Consider the following 24,811-nt stretch of genomic DNA (forward strand, 5'->3'; position numbering starts at 1 on the left):
GAAGTGTTCAAAATCATGAAAGTCAATGACCTACAAACTATATTACTCTATCCAGCAAAGCTATAATTTAGAATGGATGGGGAGATAAAGCACTCCCCGATAAGGTCAAGTTAAAGCAGGTCATCATCACCAAGCACTTATTATACGAAATGTTAAATAAACATCTAAGAAGAAGAGGGTCAGAAATATGCACAGTAAAGTGATAAATTCACAACTAGCAACAACCAAACCTCAAAACAAAAGCAAAAACAACAAACTAAACAAGCAAACTAGAAGAGGAATGGATTCACTCAGATGAATATCATATTGAAAGTTATCAGTAGGGGGTGGGTGGGGAGCAGAATGGGGGTAAAGGTGCAGGGAATAAGAGGCATAAATGGTAGGAACAAAATGGACAGGGAGAGGTTAACAATAGTATAGGAAAAGAAGAAGCCAAAGAACTTATGTATATGACCCATGGACATGAATTAAGGTGGGGGAATGGTGATGGGAGGTGGGGTACATGGTAGAGGGGAATAATAGGGAGAAAAAATGGGACAACTGTAATAGCATAATCAATAAAATAGATATAAACAGCAAAAAGGAAAATCTCAAAAGATGCCAGAGGTTTAAAAATCGTGAAAAATCATTATGAACAATGACATATGAACACATGTGACATTCTAGAAAAATAGAGTTTTCTTAATAACATAGAGCCTCCCAAGGTTCAACTAGAAAGAAACAGCAAATGACTATAGAACAATTCCCAGTAGTGAAAGTGAAGCCATAATCAAAACTCCCCAAAAAACAAAATCCTAGGTCCAGGTGGCTTATAGGTGAAGTCTGCCAAATATTTAAATAATAATTAGTACATTCTGTGTTCAAACTATTAAAAAAAAAACAGAATAACCCTGGGGACAGTGTATAAGGGCATTGTCACAGTGGCTTTGTGTGTAAAGCAGTGAGAAGGTGCTAAGATCTCATTTTGAGGGAATCCTTCCATAAAACTTCCCTACCACTGTGCTTTAATCCCGAACCTCACATTGCATCACATGGGATCACTTCATTGCATAGCATGTAGGTGAGGACAAAGAGAAGAGCCAGATAGCAATTTGACCTTATTCTCACCCTGTCTTGGCAAAGAATACACACACACACACACACACACACACACACACACACACACAAGAGGCAACAGGTGGATGTGTAAGAGATCACCAGTGGCTTTGATGAGAAATCATTTAGAGTTTCTCAGAGAAATGTGATGTCTCTGGGGGAGGTAGGAATGTTAGTGAGTTTTTCCATCCCTCACATTTCATCCTCTATTCCCTCAGTGACTGGATGTCCATAAGGTGAAATGTGCATATTGGCCCATGATCACATCAACGTGAGTGGAAAAGGAAAATAATGGAATTTGCCATTTCATCTGATAATGGTTTGACTTCCAAAATTTATAAAGAATATAGAAAATCAACATGAAAACACAAGCAACCCAATTTGAAAAATGGGAAAAGAACCTGAATAGATAATTCTGCAAAGAGGACATAAAAAGTTAATAGACATACGAAAAGATTCTCAATGTCACTGATCATTAGAGAAATGTAAATTAAAAGCTGTTATATTAAAAGTCAAATGCACCCTGGCTGGCGTAGCTCAGTGGATTGAGCTCGGGCTGCGAACCAAAGTGTCGCAGGTTCGATTCCCAGTCAGGGCACATGCTTGGGATGCAGGCCACAGCCCCCAGCAACTGCACATTGATGTTTCGCTCTCTCTCTCTTTCTCCCTCCCTTCCCTCTCTAAATATAAATAAATAAAATCTAAAAAAAGTTAAATGCCATATGTTTTGAAGTTTTTTTTTATTTTGACAATAAAACTAACACAATGATTCATATAGTAAATTATTAATAAAATAATTTTTTTAAAAATTGTGTTTATTTACTTTTAGAGAGGGGGGAATTGTGGGAGAAAGAAAGGGAGAGCAACATAAATGTGTGAAAGACACATTAACTGATTTCCTCTCAAGTGCTCCCAAAATGGGACTTGGCATGCATCGTAGGCAAGTGCCAGCCTTTCAGTTCACAAGCTGACAATCAATATGCTGAGCCACACCAGCTAAGGCAATAAAATGCTTTATAAAAATTATGATGTCACATATTTTTGTTGCAGTTAGGTTCTTTTTAAAATTAATTTATTAACATAGAGTATTATACATGAAAATAACTGCTCTTAAAAAATTCATTCCATGTTTATTATCCCAAGGACATTTTGAGTCAAGTCCATTTTAATCTCAGTATTTCAGATGAAAATCACAAAAGGTAACTTTTGAACATTAAAATGATCAACTATCTCTGGCAGTTCCAAAATTTTAGAGTTGGAACTATGTACATTTTTATCTCTTCATATCCTTTATAAATGTAGAAAAGAACTCAAGGAGGGTTTGGATGAACCTGGAAAGAAATAGGCTTTTTTATCACTGGTTCTAACCAGGTTTTATACAAGTGACTCTGTGGAACTTGACATTACAGGGTGTGGCTGCATGTCCTTTTATGGCACACACCACTGATGGAGTCAGCACCAGAAATCACATCAAATAGAAGAAGACACAAATTAGGATGGGCCTGGAGCAAATCTAGAATTCTGCCATACCTTTCTCACCCACAAACTAATGCTCTCCAATTAAACCTATGTTCTGTAGAAACATGAGGTTTTTCTTCTAGACACAAAAATCACTTCCTTTGTATGTGGTCCTCTGATCCATCCTGATACATCCCTCTAGTCACCATTTGTAAAATGGCATCAGACACAACAAAGACTATGAAAATACTGTAAGTGACTTATGGAGAAGAGATTTCAAATAATGTCTTCTACAGCTGTCTGACTGTTCTACTAAAACCGAAGTTAACAGATTTTGTTCTGCATCCTTCACTAGTGCTGCAAGTTGTCTCAGAATATGTCTCATTAGCAGGTGTATAATATAGAATTTTATGAATGAAGTTATTTCAAAATCATATGAAAAATCTGAGTGGGCCTTGGGATTTTGGTTGCCTGCATGAATGCCTACTCTTGGTACCGCAAAACACAAACCAGGACCCCATAAATGGCATCATGAGTTTCTTGAGGGTTCCTTTTCATGTACCTCTTAAAACTAATAATGCCAACAGGTAAATAAGGAAAAAGGTAAGTAATGTTTATGGAAAGTTGAAATTCATGAAATACAACCACAGCTGGGCCAGCTGGATATTTTTCAGAAAGAAGCATCGGGGGAAACCTGCCATGATGGATCTATTTAATCCATGTAGAATTAACCAATTTTTATTTCATACCACCCAATTTTCAGAGATGCAAACTGCATCTCATACAGATGATGGGATACTCAAATGACTCATATTAGATGTTAGAAGAATCACCTTGAGCCACCAGTGGATCATCAGTGCTTACTTCCTGAAAAGTAGGTTTGGAATGTGTTGTTTGTTGTTACACCAGATAAGTGAGAAGGCAGGCAGTTAAGTAAATGATGGTTGTACATAGGAATGTTGGTATCATACAAAACTTTATCTCAATAAATTCTCTCAGAAATGGGGCTGTGAATAGAAATCCAGATGAATATATATAAGTAGCTATAGCCTGATTCCAAATGGAGTAGGCTGGAGTTCTCACATTGTCATTATCTCTCTCTGATTTTAGCTACTTTATTGCAAACAGCCTGACTGTGAATTTAGCATTCTTTTAAATGGAAATCACCCATGTATTCTAGTCCTAAAATGTGTTTTTCCCTTGGTTATTAATGAGCACATGTGTTAATTATACTTTGAAGCACCTGTAAGATGTGTTTCCTCCAAAACAGATTTCTTCTACTATACAGAATCCCTGTTCAAATGTGCTATTTCTCTTACTGATATTATCAAGTATTTGCGTCTTTTAGAAATATGGAATATCCAAAATAAATATATCAAAATTCAATTTAAAGTAAACCAAAAGCAATCAGTATCTTCATTTGAGATCAAGAAGTTTCTTGTTTGTGTTGTTCCTGCACACTGTCTCCAGATTGGGAAGGAAAGACATGCTGCAGATACTTCCCTCCATTTCATAGGTAGATGAAGGTTCAGAACTTAAATCAAATGTGGTTCTTCCAGAACCACAGTGCCTATCAGTGCCCACTTTCTGCAAAGTAGGTATGAAGGGGACCTTAGGGGATTTGTAATTCTAGTCTGTAAACCTTTCAGGGACAATTTGAAATCTTGAGGCCTCTCTTCTCTTTTCAATAATCTCTAAGCCTTTCCTTTTTATTTCACTCTTTATACATTTATTTTAATTGTATTTTATTCATTTTTTATTGTTTTTCAAGTGAAGTTATCTCCCATTCTTATTTCTATAACCAGGTTGTTGGTTTCAGACTCATTGAGACAATGCTTTTAATACAGACTACACATTAAGGGGGGAGCCAGATGTTCCTCAGCTAACAAAATGCCTTGAAAACAATCATTGAATAATTTTTCTTCACCATTGAACTCAAATTAAATACTTATAGCTTAGAGTTTTTTCAACTTGGGCACATCTGTTCCTACAAAAATATCTTTGAAGTACTGTTTGTGGGTGACCTCCAAAAGTTTATTCTTCTTGTTAAATGTAATGTGGCTGACATTATGTCACTTTTTCTATCATTTATTGTGAGGATGGCATCAGTTTGTCTGTGGATGAGGCTTGCAAATAGAGGTCTCTCCGAAGGCATAATGCTTAAGTGCCCATACTGTCCATGGTACTCAACTTCACATGCTGGACTTTCACTTACATGGCTACCTACTGTTTTGCTTTCTGACATTCAACAGCACCCATAATATCCTGGGCCAGTTTTTCACTAGGTGAGCACTGGCCAACTCCATGTCACATGGTGACACTGCCCATTTGTAGGATGTGCCATGAGTCTAAATGCTCATCTTCCTGAGCCTCAGTTTGCTTCTGTGAAAGTTATTAGAAAATACATTGTATATGCATTTGAAAGAATATAATGGATCAGCCATGGCTGGTGTTTACCTGGTACTTGGTTTTGCAGAATACATTGCTGGACCTGCTGTGCTTGTTGATCTTTATAAATTTCCACTTACTCACAGAAGGCTTTCTGCATCTATCTTCACTTGCCTGTGGCTTTCCAAAGTTTGAAAAAAACACCTGGAAAGCAAACTGTCAAGGAGTTTCAGATGTCTGGGTTTTTGTTTTTGGTGTGGCCTGTTTAGGTATATGGGGGTAGCTGGAAATCCCCAGGCCCACTCAGATATTTGGTATCATTTTGGATATAGTTCATTCCTTCAACTCTGTATCTTATATATCTTATTCAAGCAGGCCCTGCCTGAAACATTTACAATAACTAACCCCCCCAAAAAAAAAGCAGACACAAGATTGATCTTCAGTTGTAGTCAGAGGATCTGGCAGTCAAACTCTGCATCACTTTATGTTTCCTCCACATATGTCATATTTGGTATTTTCTTAGAATGTTTTATATCTGGAGGCATTTTCCAAATGTGGACTTGAGTGAAGGATCACAAGACAATCGATATAGGTTAGTGATCTTTGAGTCCAGAGGAAGCATCTCCCATTTTTTAGTACACATCCTGAGAAGGAGAGAATTGCATATGGGTGAGAAGGGCATGGAAGTACCCTGGATTTGGTCCAACCCCTTTCTCAACTGGTTGCCACTTTGTTACTTTTTTACACTTTAACTGCTGACCTTTTTCTAATGTCTTTGCCTGATCAACTATATCATATTCATCCTGTGCCATATAGACAACCTGTGGCTAGAGTCTGTGAATTTCAGACCCACAGAGTAAGGTGTAGAAATACTGCTAAGAGCCCCTCTATAGAGCCATCTAATTCTCTTTTCCATTTGTCTTGTTAATATATTTAAACTTCCTTATTACATTATTATTTGATATGAACAGCTGGGGAAATAGAGTTCCTGGGTGAAAAATTGGAAATGCTATTAATGGTTTTGTGAATTTAAAGTATCTAAAATGCATTTTACTTTCTTTGTCTGTAATTCTTACATAGAAAATAATTTATTTCAAGGGTTCCTTTGAGAATTAAATGTGGTATGAGATGATTAAAGAAGAATAATCTTATTTTAAAACACTGTGTTTTACACAATTAATATCAGACTAATGGAAAAACAAGTTTGCTTAATAGATATTTGTAGAACATTGCATTTAAAACTCAAGGGTACACATTTTTCTCTATTTCACATGGAAAACTTTCCAAGATCGTTCTTGTAGTAGGAGAAAAACAACCCTCAATAAATTTGAAAGTTTAAAGTTATATTAATCATATATTCATTTTCTTTTAAAAATATTGTATTCATTTGTTTTTTGAGTGGGTGCAAGGGAAGGAAAAAGAGAGAGAGAGAAACATCTGTGTGTGGCTGCCTCGCATGTGCCCCCAGCTGAGGATCTGGTCTGCAGCCCATGCATGTGCCCTGACAGGTTATCGAACTCGTGATCCTGCATTTGCAGGCTGGTGCTCAATATTCAGAGGAACATCAGGCAGGACAATATTAACCATACTTTCTGCCCAAAGTGGTAAGTAACTGGAAATAAAATATGAGAAAGAAAAAACAAAAACAAACAATATATTTAGAAATTAATCAACATACTGCCAAATACTTGACAAATCAAAAAATAAAATACAAAGCCCTGGGTGGTGCTTTAAGTGGACTGAAATCTGGCCTGCAAATCAAAGGGCTTCTGGTTTGATTCCCAATCTGGGCACATGGTTGGGTTGCAGGCCCATTCCTCAGTAGGTAGTGTGTGAATGCAAAAATTCATTGATGTTTCTCTCCCTCTCTTTCTCTCTCCATTCCCCTGGTCTAAAATAAATAAAGAAATAATTTTAAAAAATTAAAAGAAACAGAAATCCCACAACTACACTCAGACAAATATAATGCAAATGTGGTGTAGAAAACCTACATTTATCAGAAGCTCTTATAAAAGTAGCCTATAACAATACAGTTCTAAATAAACAGCAAAACAATTTCAATGAAAACATTTGGGTTTCAAAATACATTAGAAAAAGAAGTAACTAACCAAAAAGTAAGTTTAAATAAAAATAAAACAAAGGGGGGCAGGAAAATGGCATCAGAGTAGGAAGGAGCACATTCGGCTTCCCTCTGCACAAGGGAGAGAATCCTGGCCGATCTACAGAGTGGAGGACCAAGCAACCAACACACCTCAGCATATGTGAAAATAGGGGACCAAGGATTGTAGCAGAACCAAAAAACCAGTCGGTGAGAGGAATGCTGCAATACCGTAGGGTCCCAGGGACCAGCGCGGAGGTCAGGGGGCTGCAGCCCCAGGCCCAGTGCCCATTGGTGAGTTTGCCACAGAGTCCTTGGGAGAGACCCTGAACAACTGCTCCATCCCCAGCCAAACAGGGTCTGAGTGGCACCCAGAGGAACCCAGTTGCTAGCAAACACACAAGGGCTGTGAGCACCCTCAGAGTCTGTGGACACGGGTGGGGTTGGGTCACACAATGGGCCCTGACCCCCACAGTCACTGGTCTGGCTGGAGAGTTGGGCTGTGGGAGAAGCCAGGCTGAGGTGTGGAGCGGCAGGCTTGAATAGGAGGAATTTCTTAAGAGGAAAGAATGAAAAGACAAATACTGTTTGAGGAATTCTCCTACAGCAATTGCAGGCCTCCCTGCCACCCAGCTGGGCAGCTATCCCAAGTTTGCACAGAGGGTTGTGCTTGTGTGAAGGACCTGTGCACCTCCATAGTGCTGGAAGGGTGAGGTGGTTGGCCAAGGGCACGTGCGTGTGTGCACGCACGCTGGGAGCGCATCGCAGCACCCCAGTCCACAGCAGTGACCCTGCAGAAAGAGCTGATTCCCACAATGAGGATGCAGGGCCCAGGAGTCACCATAGCTCCCCTACAGTGCACGCCACTGACCAAGAGCAGATTCCGAAGGAAGAAAAGCCATACCAATCACCCCTCAGCCTGCCGCAGCCAGCAAGACCAGAAAAACCAGTTTGGCCACTTTGAAACTAAGAGACTTTTAAATTTTATTCTATTTTTTTAAAAACAATTCTTAATTTTTTAAATTTTCATTATTTTTATTTTCTTTTAATTTTCTCTTCCACTCTTTCCTGCTTTCTTGTTTTATCCCTTCCTCCTTTCTTTCCTCCAATTTTATCTCTTCTTCCTTCCTTCGTCTGCCTTTTTTATTTTTATTTTTTAAATACCTACAAGTGAGACAAAAACCTGGATCTGTGAAAAGACCAGAGTTGAACCCAAAGAAGGGGAATCACAACAGCTGTGACAGTGAGACAAATTCCACTCTGCTATTAGAGAACCTGAAAGTTATTGCATATTTGTATTATTATTATTTGTCTATTACTCTTACATTTTAAATACTATTTTTGTATTCCTCTTTTTTCTGAATAGTATGCTTTGCTAGGCTGGTATATTGTATCACTTGACAGGTTTCCCCTGATATATCTTTTATAGTGTATTGCTAATGTACTGTCCTTCACCTCACCTGTGTCCCATTAGCACAGTACTCAAGGTTCTATACTCCCTATTCTTGTTATCTAGATCTCATAGATTCTGTCATACGATTGTTGCTCTAATATTATTGTAAATAATTGCTGTTCTATGCAATTGTAAATACTTCACAACACCCCTCCCAGATCTTAGCCCACATCAAAATTTCCTGAACTCTATTACTGTAGTGGTTAACTCTATTCTCACACACTACATCTATTTACTATGCTTTACTCTCACCTTACCTCAGAATCTGACCTCCCACAACCTCACTGCTTTGTAGATCCAACACACAATCCTTCCTTCCCCAACAAGAGTCTTATCTTCTTTCCATCCTTTCTAAAAATCAGCTAGCTGGGTGGAAAATTGTGGTTAATACTATACATAGTCAAAAGATCTCCAATCTCTTCTCTTCTGGCTGCTACTGTAAATATCATAGAATACTCTCTTGCTGTCTTAAACCATTTTGCCTTCCCCCTCTAACAAATCACAAAAAAAGTGTAGGTGGAAGTGGTGAGCACCAGGATACCCACTGGAAGAGGAAACCCAACAACAAAGGAACCACTAACAGATAACAACAGAATAAGGTAAAGGAGGGAGTGGAAACCACACAAACCTCAATCCAGGACCTATCTGGAAATACATCTAAACAGTAGAGACAGTACCGAGTACAAACAACTGAACAAGAGCAAGAGAGAATTCTCAAAACCTTATACACACACACACACACACACACACACACACACACACACACAAAAAAAAAAAAAAAACAGCTTCAACAAAACCTGCCCTCACCAGGATAACAAAATACAAGGGGTGGTGGACAGAGTGACCCTCATTTAACCAGCTGGTGAGAAGGAACCACCAAAGAAAGACCCAACAACAATCAAAACCCAAAGACAAACACAGAGCCAACTTAAATGACAGTCTAAGAGCAGTGAGCTCAGCAGATCAAGGAAACTGCACCACTGAAACTAACTGCTATTCTACCACAGAAGTTCACACCACAAACCCAGGGAGCCAGAACAGATCAATTTAAGAAGCTGAGGCTAACAAGAAGAGTCTCACAAACAATGGGAAGACACAGAAACAATCCCCAAATGAAAGGAAAAGAGGAAGCCTCAGAAAGAATGCTAAATGAAATAAAGGCAACTCAACTATCAGATATTGAGTTCAAAGCAATGGTTATCAGGAAGTTCAATGAGCTCACAATGAGCTACCAAAAACTACAGGGAAGCTACAAGGCAACTCAAATATCAGATTGAGTTCAAAGCAATGGTTATCAAGAAGCTCAATGAGCTAGCTCACAATGAGTTACCAGAAACTACAGGGAAGCTACAGTGAGCTCACTGCAAACTGTATCAACATGGAAAAGGAAATAGAAACCATCAACAAGGGCCAAGAGGAAATGAAGAATACAATTTCTGAACTGAAGAACACAGTAGAAGGAATCAAAAGCAGGATCGATGAAGCAGAAGATCGGATCAGCCAGCTAGAGGACAAAGTAGAAGAAATAACCCAGAAGGAGCAACAAAAGGATAAGAGGCTCAAAAAGAATGAAGAGGGATTAAAAGAAATACAAGACAATATGAAATGTAATAATATCCGTATAATAGGGATACCAGAAGGAGAAAAGGAAGAGCAAGGGATAGAAAACCTATTTGAAAAAGTAATGATGGAAAACTTCCCTAATTTGATGAGAGAAAAAGTCACATAAACAAAAGCAAGGACAAAAATCATATGATCATATCAATAGATGCGGAAAAAAGCATTTGATAAAGTACAACACCCATTTATGATAAAAACACTCAGCAAAGTGGGAACAGAGGGAGCATTCCTCAACATAATAAAGGCCATCTATGAAAGACCTACAGCCAAAATCATACTCAATGGGCATAAACTAAAATCTTTTCCACTAAGATCAGGAACAAGACAAGGTTGTCCACTTTCACCACTTTTATTCAATACAGTATTGGAAGTTTTAGCCACAGCTATCAGGCAAGAAAAGGAAACAAAAGGCATCCAAATTGGAAAGGAGGAAACAAAACTGTCATTGTTTGCAGATGACATGATAGTGTACATAGAAAATCATATAGAATCTACCCAAAAACCACTTGACCTAATAAATGGATTTGGCAAAACAGCGGGATCCAAAGTCAATATCCAGAAATCAAAGGCATTTTGTATACCAACAATGAAACAAAAGAAGCAGAAATTTAAAAAGAAAATCCCATTTAATATAGCAAAAAGAAAAATAAAATATCTAGGAATAAATCTAACCAAGGAAGTAAAAGACCTGTCTACAAAAAATTACACAACAGTGAAGAAAGAAATTAAGGAAGACACAAACAAATGGAAACATATGCCATGTTCATGGATTGGAAGAATTAACATTATCAAAGTGTCCATACTACCCAAAGCAATTTACAGATTCAATGTAATACCTATTAAAGTACCAATGGCATATTTCACAGACATAGAACAAACATTTCAAAAATTTATATGGAACCATAAATGACTCGTAATAGCTGCTGCAATTTTGAGAAAGAAAAGCAAAGTAGGAGAGATCACAATACCTGATATCAAACTATATTACAAAACCATTATAATCAAAACAGCCTGGAAGAACAGGCAGATGGACCAATGGAATAGAACAGAGAGCCCAGAAATAAGCCCAAGTCTCTATGGCCAGTTAATATTTGACAAAGGGGGCAGCAACATAAGATGGAGTAAAAACAGTCTCTTCATTAAATGGTGTTGGGAGAACTGGACAGCTACATGAAAAAAAGTGAAACTTGAGCACCACCTTACATCATACACAAAAATAAATTTAAGGTGGACAAAAGACTTAACTATAAGCCATGTCACCATTAAAGTCCTAGAGGAGAACATAGGCAGGAAAATCTCAGATATTTCACGCAGAAAGTTTTTTACTGATACATCCCCCAGAGCAAGAGACATAAAGAAAAGAATAAACAAATGGGATCTCATCAAAATAAAAAGCTTCTGCATAGCTAAAGAAAACAGTATTAAAATAAAAAAGAGAACCAACTGTATGGGAAAACATATTTCCCAATGATACCTCAGACAAGGGTTTAATCTCCAAAATATATAAAGAACTTACTCAACTCCACTCTAAGAAGACAAGCAACCCAATTAAAAAATGGGCAAAGGACTTGAACAGACACTTCTCCAAGGAGGACATGCAGGGGATTTAGAGACAAATGAAAAGATGCTCAATATCGCTAGCTATCAGAGAGATGCAAATTGAAACCACAATGAGATACCACTTTTCACCAGTCAGAATGCCCATCATAAACAAAGCAACAAACAACAAGTGTTAGAGAGTTTGTGGAGAAAAGGGGACCCTAGTGCACTGTTGGTGGGATTGCAGACTGGTACAACCACTATGAAAAACAGTATGGAATTTTCTCAAAAAACTAAAAATGGATCTGCCTTTTGACCCAGCAATTCCACTGCTAGGATTATATCCTAAGAACCCTGAAACACCAATCCAAAAGAACCTATGCACCCCAATGTTCATAGCAGCACAATTTATAATAGCCAAGTGTTGGAAGCAACCTAGATGCCCATCAGTAAATGAATGGATCAAACAACTATGAACATTTACACAATGGAATTCTATGTAGCAGAAAGAAAGAAGGACCTCCTACCCTTTGCAACAGCATGGATGCAACTGGAAAACATTATGCTAAGCAAAATAAGCCAGGTGGTGAAAGACAAATGCCACATGATCTCACCTTTAACAGGAACTGAAAGAACAAAACAAAGAAACAAACAAAATATAACCAAAGACACTGAAATAGAGAACAGTCTGACAATGTTCAGAGGGGAGAGGAGAGGGAATTTCAGGGGAATTTCAGGAAGAAAGGAAAAGGGTTTACAGGAAGAAGTATAAAGAGCACATGGATAAAAACTAGGGGTGGGTGGAAATGGGAGGGAGAAGGGGAACCCTGGGTGAGTGGGTTGGGATGGGAGTAAAAGATAGAAAATTGTACTGCAACAATTTAAAAAAATAAAATAAATTAAATAAAATGAAATGAACATCAGTGCCATAATAAAGAAAGAAGAGAAATAATGTAGACTAATAAAACTAATGGCTCCTTATTTGAAATGGTCAATAAGTTCAAAAAACCTCTAATAAGATCCATCAGACAATAAAGATAGAAAACAAAAGTTAAAAGAACCAGAAAATAAAAGAAACAGCAATCAACACTACAAAAACAAAAGAATTTTTACAGAATGCCATCAACAATCATATACAACAAATTTGACCATTTAATAAAATAGAAATTTTTATTTATTTTTATTTTTATTTATTTATTAATTGTTTTAGAGAGAGGAGAAGGGAAGGAGAAAGAGAGGGAGAGAAACATTGTTGTGTGGTTGCTTCTTGAACGACCCCTATTGGGGACCTGGCTGGCAACCCAGGCCTGTGCCCTGACTTGGAATTGAACCAGTGATCCTTTGGTTCACAATGTGCTCAATCCAGTGAACTACACCAACCAGGCTAAAATAGAAAATTTTTAAACCATACTCCCTTTGAAGGCTAAATGATGACATATCAAATTATCTGAACAAAACTATTACTAGCTATATATTTGAATCAGTAATTAAAACACACAAAAAGAAAAGCCCAGAGCTAGATAGATTTAAAATATTTTAAAAATTACCAGTACATATCCTTTTCAACTAGCCAATAAATAGATGAAGTTCACCTGTAAATTTGTTTCCTGAGGCCAGCATTACTGTAACACCCAAACTAATGCAACTAATGGAAAAAAATGGACTTATAGGCATATATTCTTGATAAGTGTACATGTTGAAATTCTGAACAAAATATACCAAACTAAACTGAATGATATATTAAAATGATTATACATCCTGACCAAGTGTGAATTACACAAGTGATGCAAGTAAGGCATATCATCCAGGAAACAACTGATGTGATTCAACACATCAAAAATAATCATATGAATGTTCCAGAGGTACAGGAAAAGAAATAGAATGATATATACATTACAGAGAAATCAGCCACATGGATTAGGGTGCTTAGTCAACTCCCATATGGCAGCAGCCATCATGCTCAGGTAGACCATTCTCCTCCAAGTAGGAGCATCCTGAAGAGAAACAATAGACACAACACTAGCAGGAACTCTGCCCTGCTCTATGGGGCTTAAACCTGACTGCTGAGTGCACAGTGACTAACATCTGAAAGAGACAACTATAGAGAGCAGATCTCTGGTAGTCAGAGATTAGGCTGTCTAAGGTCTGACACGATCAACATCTGACACCACAGAAGGCAGATCCAGAGGGAAATAAAACAGTGCTAAATATGGAAGCCTACTGAGATGAAAGTGACTGTGGTCTTCTCAATTATTATTTCTTTCCTGCATAGCTTTTCAATGTTAACTTCTTGTCCAGCAAGTTAATGCACAATAAGTAATTAGAATCTATATGATAGGTTAATTCTCTCTTTTCATATAATAGTCTTAATCTCTTTACACCCTTAGTGATACTTGCTCATATGTAAATGATTTTTTACCTCAGCATTATAGGTGAGGAAAGTAAAAGGTGTTTTAGATACTTTAAATTCACGACACCATTAATAACATTTCCAATTTTACAGCCAGGAACTGTCTGTTTCCCTAGTTGTCCATATCTAATAATAATATAATAAAGAAGTTTTAATAAATTAGCAAGATGGATGGACAAGAGAATTAGGTGGCTCTAGAAAGGGGCTCTTGGCAGTATCTGTACACCTCACTCTGTGGGTCTGAAATTCACAGTCTAGCCACAGGTTGTCTATATGGCACAGGATGAATATGATATAGTTGATCAGGCAAAGACATTAGGAAAAGGTCAGCAGTTAAAGTGTAAAAAAGTAACAAAGTGGCAACCAGTTGAGAAAGGGGTTGGACCAAATCCAGGGTACTTCCATGCCCTTCTCACCCATATGCAATTCTCTCCTTCTCAGGATGTGTACTAAAAAATGGGAGATGCTTCCTCTGGACTCAAAGATCACTAACCTATATCGATTGTCTTGTGATCCTTCACTCAAGTCCACATTTGGAAAATGCCTCCAGATATAAAACATTCTAAGAAAATACCAAATATGACATATGTGGAGGAAACATAAAGTGATGCAGAGTTTGACTGCCAGATCCTCTGACTACAACTGAAGATCAATCTTGTGTCTGCTTTTTTTTTGGGGGGGGGGGTTAGTTATTGTAAATGTTTCAGGCAGGGCCTGCTTGAATAAGATATATAAGATACAGAGTTGAAGGAATGAACTATATCCAAAATGATACCAAATATCTGAGTGGGCCTGGGGATTTCCAGCTACCCCCATATACCTAAACAGGCCACACCAAAAAACAAAAACCCAGACATCTGAAACTCCTTGACAGTTTGCTTTCCAGGTGTTTTTTTCAAACTTTGGAAAGCCACAGGCAAGTGAAGATAGATGCAGAAAGCCTTCTGTGAGTAAGTGGAAATTTATAAAGATCAACAAGCACAGCAGGTCCAGCAATGTATTCTGCAAAACCAAGTACCAGGTAAACACCAGCCATGGCTGATCCATTATATTCTTTCAAATGCATATACAATGTATTTTCTAATAACTTTCACAGAAGCAAACTGAGGCTCAGGAAGATGAGCATTTAGACTCATGGCACATCCTACAAATGGGCAGTGTCACCATGTGACATGGAGTTGGCCAGTGCTCACCTAGTGAAAAACTGGCCCAGGATATTATGGGTGCTGTTGAATGTCAGAAAGCAAAACAGTAGGTAGCCATGTAAGTGAAAGTCCAGCATGTGAAGTTGAGTACCATGGACAGTATGGGCACTTAAGCATTATGCCTTCGGAGAGACCTCTATTTGCAAGCCTCATCCACAGACAAACTGATGCCATCCTCACAATAAATGATAGAAAAAGTGACATAATGTCAGCCACATTACATTTAACAAGAAGAATAAACTTTTGGAGGTCACCCACAAACAGTACTTCAAAGATATTTTTGTAGGAACAGATGTGCCCAAGTTGAAAAAACTCTAAGCTATAAGTATTTAATTTGAGTTCAATGGTGAAGAAAATTATTCAATGATTGTTTTCAAGGCATTTTGTTAGCTGAGGAACATCTGGCTCCCCCTTAATGTGTAGTCTGTATTAAAAGCATTGTCTCAATGAGTCTGAAACCAACAACCTGGTTATAGAAATAAGAATGGGAGATAACTTCACTTGAAAAACAATAAAAATGAATAAAATACAATTAAAATAAATGCATAAAGAGTGCAATAAAAAAGAAAGGCCTACAGATTATTAAAAAGAAAAGAAAAAAGTAACCTCAAGATTTCAAATTTCCCCTCAAAGGCTTACAGGACAGAATTGTAAATCCCCTAAAGTCTGGAAGAACCACGTTTGATTTAAGTTCTGAACTTCCATCTACCTGTGAAATGGAGGGAAATATCTGTAGCATGCCTTTCCTTCCCAATCTGGAGACAGTGTATAGGAACAACACACACGAGAACCTTCTTGATCTCAAATGAAGATACTGATTGCTTTTGGTTTACTTTAAACTGAATTTTGATACTCCTATTATGGAGATTCCATTTTTTTTAAAAGTGGAAAATAGTTAATGATTTCAGGAACAGAAACAGCACATTCCAACAAGGATTCTGTATGACCACTAAGGATGGAAGAAATCTGTTTTGCAGGTAACCCAGCCTACAGGTGCTTCAAGTTATCACTAAAACAAATGCTCATGAATGACCAATGGAAAAACATATTTGAGGACTAGAACACAAGGGCAGTTTCTATTTAAAAGAATGCTAAATTCACAGTCAGTCTGTTTTCAATAAAGTAGCTAAAATCACAGAGAGGTAACAATGTGACAACTCCAGCCTATTCAGTTTGAAGTCAGACTATAGCTACACATACAAACACACACACAAACGTGACGTGTGTGTGTGTGTGTGTGTATTTCATCTGGCTATCTTTCCATTCACAGACCCTTTTCTGAGTGAATTTATTGAGATAAAGTGTTGTATGGTACCAACCTTTCTATGTACAACCATTGATTATGTGACCTCCTACCTGTTCACTTATCTGGCATAACACCAAACAACACACTCCATACCTGCTTTTCAGAAAGTGGGTACTGGTCATCCCCTTGGCTGAAGGTGACTCTGCCAACATCTACTTTTGTGTCGTGGGAGTATCCCATTTTCAGAGATGCAAACTGCCTCTCTGAAAATGGATGGTATAAAATAAACCCTGTGTAATTTTAGATGGATTAAATGGATTTTTCATGTCAGATTTCCCCCTGATGCTTCTTCCTGCAGCATATGCAGCTGGACCATCTTTGGTTTTTGTATTTCATGGATTTCAATTTTCCATAAAAATCACTTACCATTTTCCTCATTGACCTGTGGCCATTATGAGTTTTAAGAAGTACTTAAAAAGCAGCCTCCAAAATGCCTGTGATACCATTTATGGGGTCCTGCTGTGTTTTCCAGTAGCCAGCAAGACATTTAGGCAGGCAGCAAAAATTCCAAGGCCCACTCAGATTTTTCATATGATTTTGAATACACTTCATAAAACTATATATTATACCCCTCTAATGTAGACACATTCTGAGACAACTTACAACACTAATGAAGGATGCAGAACAAAATCTGTTAACTTCAGTTTTAGTAGGAGAGTCAGACAGTTGTAGAAGACATTATTTGAAATCTCTTTGCCATAGGTCACTTATGGTATTTTCATAGCCTTTGTTGAATCTGGCAGCAATTTTTGAAGGTGACTAGATGGATGGATCAGAATGGATCACAGGACCACATACAAAGGAAGTGATTTTTGTGTCTAGAAGAAAAACCTCATGTTTCTACAGAACATAGATTTAATTGGAGAGCATTAGTTTGTGGGTGAGAAAGGTATGGCAGAATCCTAGATTTGCTCCAGGCCCATCCTAATTTGTGTCTTCTTCTATTTGATGTGATTTCTGGTGCTGACTCCATTGTGGTGTCCATTACTATCATTGGTTTGTGCCATACTTCACCATCAGCGGTTTGTGCCATAAAAGGACATGCAGCCATACCCTGGTTAAATTCCACAGAGTCACTTGTATAAAACCTGGTTAGAACCACTGGTGAGAAAGCCCATTTCATTTCCCAGATTTATCCAAACTCTCCTTGTGTTGTGACTACACTTATAGAGGATATGAAAAGCTATACACTTATAGAGTATATAGTTCCAAGTCTAAAATTTTGGAACTGCCACAGATAGTTGGTCATGTTAATATACAAAACATACCTTTTGTGATTTTTATCTGAAATACTAAGAAGAAAATGGACTTGACTCAAAATGTCCTTGGGGTAATAAACATGGAATGAAATTTTTAAGAGCAGTTATTTTCACGTATAATACTCTATGTTAATAAATTAATTGTAAATAAGAGCCTCAACTGCCACATTAAAACACTTGACATCATAAACATTTATAAAGCATTTTATTGCCTTAGCTGGTGTGGCTCAGCATATTGAGCATCAGACTATGAAATGATATGTCTCCTGCACATGCCTGGGATGAATACCAGGTCCCATTTTGGGAGCACTAGAGAGGAAACAGATCAATGTTTCTCTCACACATTTATGTTGCTCTCCCTTTCTTTCTCCCAAAATTCCTCTCTCTCTAAAAGTAAAGAACCACAACTTTTTCTTAAAAAAAAGACTTTTATTAATAATTTACTATGAGAATCACTGTGTAACTTTCATTGCCTAAAAAAAAAAACCACTTCAAAACGCATGGCATTTGACTTTTAATATAACATTGCATTTCTCTAATGATTAGTGACATTGAGAATCTTTTCATATGTCTATTAACCTTCAATGCCCTCTTTGAAGAAGTGTTTATTCAAGTTCTTTTCCTATTTTTAACATTGGATTGCTTCTGTTTTGGTGTTGATTTTTACATTATTCATAAATTTTGGATGTCAAGCCTTTATCAGATGTACTGGCAAATTCCATTTTTTTTCTTTTCCAAACACGCTGATGTAATCATGGGCCAATATGCACATTTCACCTTATGGACACCCAGTCACTGAGGGAATAGAGGATGAAATGTGAGGGATGGAAAAACTCGCTAACATTTCTACCTCCCTCCGAGACATCACATTTCTCTGAGAAACTCTAAATGATTTCTCATCAAAGCCACTGGTAATCTCTTACACATCCACCTGTTGCTTTTTTTTTTTTTTTGGTGTATTCTTTGCAGAGATAGGATGAGAATAAGGTCATATTGCCATCTAGCTATTTACTTGGTCCAAAGCCACATGCCATGCAATGAAGTGATCCCAGAAGACAGAAAAAAACATGTGAGGTTGGGGATAAAAGCACAGTGGTAGGGAGGATTTATGGAAGGAATCCCCCAGAAGAGGTCCTAGTACATTCTCACTGCTTTACACACAAAACCACTGTGACAATGCCCTCATACACTCTCTGCAGTATTATTCTGTGGTTTTTAAAATAGTTTGCATACTAAGTGTACTAATTATTATTTAAATATTTGTCAGACTTCACCTATAAGTCACCTGGACCAGGGATTTTGTGTTTTGGAAGTTTTGATTACAGCTTCACTTTTACTGCTGGGAATTGTTCTATTGACTTGCACTGTTTCTTTCTAGGTGAGACTTGGGAAGCTCTATGTTATTGAGAAAACTCCATTTTATCTAGATTGTCAAATGTGTTCATATGTAATTATTCATAATGTTTTTCATGATTTTTAAAACCTGTGGCATCCTTTGAGATTTTCATTTTCATTTTTTATATCTATTTTATTGACTATGGTATTAGAGTTGTCCCATTTTTTTTCAACCTATTATTCCCCTCCACCCCAACTCCCACCAGGATTCCCCCACATTAGTTCATGTCCTTGGGTCACACATGTAAGTTCTTTAGATTCCATTTTTTCTTTACTATTGTTAACCTATCCCTGTCTATTTTGTACCTACCTACCATTTATGCTTCTTATTCCATGTACCTTTACCACTATTAGGCTCACCACCCACCCCCTACTGATAACCTTCAATATGATCTCCATTTTTGTGAGTCCATTCCTGTTGCTGTTTCCTTAGTTTGTTGTGTTTGTTGTTTTTTTTTGTTGCTGTTGTTTTAGATTTGGTTGTTGCTAGTTGTGATTTTATAATTTTACTGTGCATATTTTTTATCTTCTTTTTCTTAGATAAGTCCCTTTAACATTTCCTATAATAATAGCTTGGTGATGATGACCTGCTTTAACAGGACTTTATCTGGGTAGGGATTTATCTCCCTTTCCATTCTATATGATAGTTTTGCTGGATAGAGTAATATAGCTTGTAGGTCATTGACTTTCATGATTTTGAATACTTCTTTCCAGCCCCCTCCTACCCAAATGGTTTCTTTTGAGAAATCAGCTAATAGTTTAATTTGAACTCTTTCATAGGTAACTGTCTCCTTTTCTCTTGCCACTTTTAAAATCCTCTCCTTATCTTTCATCTTGGGTAATGTAATTATGATGTGCCTTGGTGTGTGCTTCCTTGGGTCCAACTTCCTTGGGACTCCCTGAGCTTACTGGACTTACTGGAAGTCTATTTCCTTTGCCAGATTAGGGAAGTTCTCCTTTATTATGTTTTCAAATAAGTGTTCAATTTCTTGCTCTTCCTCTTCTCCATATGGCATCTCTGTGATTGAGATGTTGGAATGTTTAAAATTCCCCAGGAGGTTCATAAGCTTCTTCTCATTTTTTTTTTGAATTCTTGTTATTTCATTCTGTTCTGGTTGAATGTTTATTTCTCCCTTTTGTTCCAAATCATTGATTTGAGTCCCAGATTCCTTCCTGTCACTATTGGTTCCCTGTACATTTTCCTTTATTTTGGTTTGCATAGCCTTCACTTCTTCCTCTATTTTGTGACTATACTTAACTGTTTGTGTGAGCATCCTGTTTACCACTGTTTTGAACTGTGCATCTGATAGGTTGGCTGTCACTTCATCACTTAGTTGTACTTTTTCTGAAGCTCTGATCTGTTTTTTCACTTGAGTTGTACTTTTTTTTTTGTCTCAGCATGCCTGTTATGTAGTAAGGGGTGGAGCCTTAGGTATTTGCTGTTGTGGGGAAACAACCCACATCACTGAGTAGTGGGGCTGTATGTTGGGGACAGATCCAACAGTGGTCAATGTGGCTTGCCTGACTCTCGGGTGCTTCCAGTCACTTCCTCTGCTACCCACAAGCAAATTGGGCCCTTCTGGTGCTGATTCCTGTGTGGGTGGTTTTGTGTACATTCTAGGACCCTGTGGGTCTTTTCAATGGATGATCCTGTGAGTCTGAGAGTTTCTCCCACCACCTCATCCCACACAGGTTTCTGCAGTAAGTGGTTTGGAGTCTTTATTTCCCCACACTGGAACCATGGGTTGTGTGGTCATTCTCACTCCCCAAGTGTTCTGCTGGTTTATCCACATGCCAATGTAGGACCACCAGCATCACCAATAGCTGCCTCAACCAGTCCACCAGCCACTGCCTTGCCTGCCCTGGTACTGCAGCCAACACCTTGCTCTAAGTACTCTCTACTGTATCTGCCCATCTCTGCCCCTCTTCCTTGTGTGGGAGGGGCCAGAGAGGGAACTATGCAGCTGGGTTCTAGCCCACTTTTCAAGAATCCCTCCTGTGAGACTGGGAAGTTCTCCCTCTGTGGCAAACCCCACAGTACTCCATAGTCAGCTCTGAGCCCCAGTTTCCCATTCAGCCAGCCAGGCCCATGTGGTCTGCTTTCACACTGCTTTTCTCTAGGACTGCTCTGCCCATACTTTACAAAGCATCACCATGGGTCCTCTCCATTTGCCTGTTTTACCGGTGTGGTTCATCTGGTTCATTGTTTCTTTAATCCCTTGGTTGTCAGAGTTCTATGCAATTTGATTTTCTGGCATTTTTTGTTGTTTATTGATTTTAGTTTGGTTGTTATTCTCTTTTTGGTTGTGTGAGGAAGCAAAGGTTTTCTACCTACAGCTCCATCTTGGCTGGAATGTGCATCTGATTCTGAGTTCTTCTTTTTTAAAGGTTTTATTTCTTTGTTTTTAGATGGTAATGGAGGAAAAAAGAGAGAGAGAGAGATAATTCAATGTGTGGTTGCCTCCTACACACTCCCTAGTGGGTACCTGACCTACAAGGCATGCATAATTATTCTTTTAGTTTTAAACCTACTTGTTTTCAGGTTGCTCATGGTCTCTCACTGCTCCTTCATAGCCCTTTGTTTCATTGACACTATAAGGATTAACGGGTGTTCACTGGCCACATAAAGGTTTGTTTATACCTGTGTTATTGGCTCAAATTCTTTCCCTGTAGTGGACTTCCCTAACAACTAAATTGTCCAGTTACACTTTCCTAAATCTAAAATGTTCATAATGAGGGTATGAAAACCTGATTTACTGCAGAAGGAAGAACAATCAACCTTCTTATTTCAAATTTAAAAGTTATTATAATGTGCCTTTTTTTTTTTTTTACACAGCATCTCCAAATTGGAAAAAAGGATGACATCTTGCCGATCATTTTGTTTCATGTCGGGGCAGATCATGCCTCAGTATCTTAGAGGGAATGTGGAGAGATGTGTTTTAGTGGGTTGTCAGTTCTGGCCTGAAGGAGATTGAACAGCCATTCAAATCCATAAAATTCTGTATTCTAGTCTCTATACTGAGAGTGTTTCTTGCAGACTCACTGGGACAAAGCTCTTAAGACAGACTTCTTACACGAAGATCTGTTGTTCCCCTGCTTAACAAAATTCCCTGAAGGAAATAATTGTATGTATTTTTTCAAACCAGTAAACACAAATTGTACATTTCTAGCTCAGACTATTTTTATTTTAAAAATCTCCATTCCTCCACCCACCTCCATAAGGAACTCAGAGTTTCTGGGAGGTGTTCACACCATTATACTTTTAGTGTGGTTCCTAGGGATGCTGCCTTCATTATGTCTCTTTACTACTTACTTAGTGTGAAGATATAACAGCTTATATGTGAACAAAACTTTTACCTTGTGTGCTACCCAGGAGACATTAGAATGGGGTGTCCCATGTATCTGTTACCATTCAATGTAGAATATTCATGTACATGACTACATAGCTGTTCAATTATCTGGTGTTTAATACCACACAGTGTATTGTGGACCATCTTTCCACTGGGTAATTACTGGCTTTCTCAACAGCACAAGGTGACCCTGTCTACCCTTAGCTTCTATTTGGAAATATTCATCATCCCTTTGATCCTAATTTGCCTCTTTGAGAGTGAGTAGTTAAATAAAATTTGTGTAATTTTTATTGGGATTAATTGTATCAGCCATGGCCAGTGCATACCTGGTGCTTTGTTTTGCATAATATACTGATAGAAACACTGTGGTCCTTCATGTTTATAACTTTCCATTTTCTCTGCCTTTTTCTTCACTGGCCTGTGGCCATTCAGACCCAGAAAAACACCTGAAAAGCAACCTGTTAAGAAAATATATATGCTAATTTTCTCATCATGGATTTTGTCCTTGTTGTGGCTCGTTTAAGAATCTCTGGGTACTGCAGAGAACCCCCAGATTAACTCAGATATTTGTTAAAGTGTTGCAGAGGGTTTATTTATTCAACTATATACATGTATATAGTTGAATAAATTATATATATATATATATATATATAATGATTCATTATGCTAGCTGCAGACACTTTCTGTGGCACAGTATAAGTTATGAAAAAAAAATTGTTCACAATTCCACAGCTTCAGTTTTAGTAGAAACATAGAAAAACAGGCAACTCTTTTTTGTGGCAACTCTTTTTTGTGTCTGTTGTTCTCTTCTCCATGTAGCACAGATGGTATCTTTGGAGGCTTCTATGCATCTGGAGACATGTTCCCAACACTGCCCATAATGATGGATCACAGGAACGTTTAACAATGTGATTAAGCTTTGACTTTAGAAAGTGCCTCATGTTACCACAGAGCATGTGTTGGAAATAAAAGCCTGGCATTGTGAGTGCAGATGTCCTAGTCAAAGTTTAGATTTCATCCAAGCCTGTCTTATGGGGTGCACTGTTTGTATCCTTTTCAGTGCAGCTGATCACTTTGTCCTTATGTGCTTCATACACAAAGTCTTCATTACTGGCCTGCACCAACCAGTTTGTGAGGCCAGAGTCTCTGAAGTTTAGCTCCACAAAGACAGTTGTACAAAACATTATGAGATTCCTGAGAATATTCTTCTTTTCTTCACATATTCTGAACTCTTTGAGTTTTTATGCTACAATTTAAGATACTGAGAAATAATGTGGCCAAAAATTTCATGTTAGAATCTTGAAGCTGCCACAGAGTACAGAATTTGCATTTTGCCTCTTTTTTCTCTAATAATGTGATTGTAAAAAGCACTTGACTTATAGGGCTGGTTTGAGAGTTAAATGTGGAATAAAATGGTTAGAGAACAATAGTTTTATTTTAAAGTACTGAGTTTGAAAAATATTACTAAGATAATAATGGCCAGAATTGTAGGAAACTAGAATCAGTTATATTAAAAAAAGAAAATTGAACCATAATTGCTATTAACACAAACTGTGTTTTCTGGGAAACCCCATAATTGTAAATAAAATAAGTGAAGGAGCATAACATGAAAAGAATTTCTCAGGCTTTTTTTCCCCATTCATATACTGATGGGATCTAAGTCTGCCTACAAATGTTGGCTAATGTAAATCACACGGCAATAAATAGGGGTGTTGCCAAACAGCACTTTGGGTTCTGCTGCCCACTGTCTCTCTCCAGAGGCAAAAATTTCGGAGGAAAATGCCTCTTTTCAAAAGCAGATGCTGAAGCCTATCAAGTCACAGCTTTAATCACCTAAGTCCATCAATTAAGGCTAAACTCTAACACGTGAGTTGTCCTATGCTTCCCCTCTTAGTTTCTTCATTGTTGCTCAAGAACAGTTTTCTGCCATTCCTCCCACCTTTCCCTACCAGCCTAGCCCATCCCACCTCCTTCCCCTCTTTTCAACCCCCTTGTTATTGTCCATGTGTCCTTTATCATTATTCCTGTAAACCCTTCACCATTTTTCCCCATTAACCCCACCTCCTTCCCCTCTGTTCACTGTAAGCCTTTTTTTAATTTCAGTGTCTGTGGTTATATTTTGTTGATTAGGTTCCTGTTAAAAGTGAGATCATATGGTATTTGCCATTCACCACCTGGCTTATATTACTAAGCATAATGCTCTCCAGTTCCATCCATGCTGTCCCAAATGGTAGG

The 24,811-nt window shown here is 37.9% G+C and overlaps 1 pseudogene; it reads right to left on the reverse strand.

Moving 5' to 3' along the window:
- LOC123806704 overlaps nucleotides 1–16,752 on the reverse strand; it is a 41,037-nt pseudogene extending 24,285 nt beyond the window's left edge.
- Nucleotides 16,753–24,811: the final 8,059 nt, after the last annotated feature.

The sequence above is a fragment of the Phyllostomus hastatus genome, unplaced genomic scaffold, assembly GCF_019186645.2.
Source record: "Phyllostomus hastatus isolate PE091 unplaced genomic scaffold, TTU_PhHast_1.1 phas_scaffold_39, whole genome shotgun sequence".
NCBI classification, from domain to species: domain Eukaryota; kingdom Metazoa; phylum Chordata; class Mammalia; order Chiroptera; family Phyllostomidae; genus Phyllostomus; species Phyllostomus hastatus.